Source organism: Penaeus monodon, chromosome 29, assembly GCF_015228065.2.
Source record: "Penaeus monodon isolate SGIC_2016 chromosome 29, NSTDA_Pmon_1, whole genome shotgun sequence".
Taxonomy (NCBI): Eukaryota; Metazoa; Arthropoda; class Malacostraca; order Decapoda; family Penaeidae; genus Penaeus; species Penaeus monodon.
In genome coordinates, this window is record NC_051414.1 from 3896174 (window position 1) to 3896511 (window position 338).

At 26.3% G+C, this 338-nt stretch overlaps 1 protein-coding gene across 1 annotated transcript in view; it reads right to left on the bottom strand.

Annotated features, from left to right (window-relative positions):
• The window catches only part of LOC119591913 (metabotropic glutamate receptor 3-like), a gene marked incomplete at its 3' end in the record, with an annotated part of 20212 nt that overhangs the window by 19351 nt on the left and 523 nt on the right, over positions 1–338 (bottom strand).

The window sequence follows — 338 nt, forward strand, 5'->3', positions numbered from 1 at the left end:
CGTAAAGATAAATGAAGGTGACAGATTCGCTGCTCAGAAAAAAACAAAATAATATTAAAACTACGAAAATAAGTTATGTTAAGATCAAAGCCTATATATCTTTTATTTGTTTACCTTAGTGTAGCGTTTATATGTCGATGATTATTATTAACTTTATTTGCTGATTAGAAATATGAAGAATGTGTGAAAATTATGGTAACCATTGCTTATATATTTCTGTCAGTTAAAGGAATGACTGTATGCATTATTTTTGTATACCTATCAGTTGAATTATGAATATTGTCTATATTTTCACAAAGATTGTTACTTTACTTATGTTTTTTCACCATGTTAGAAAC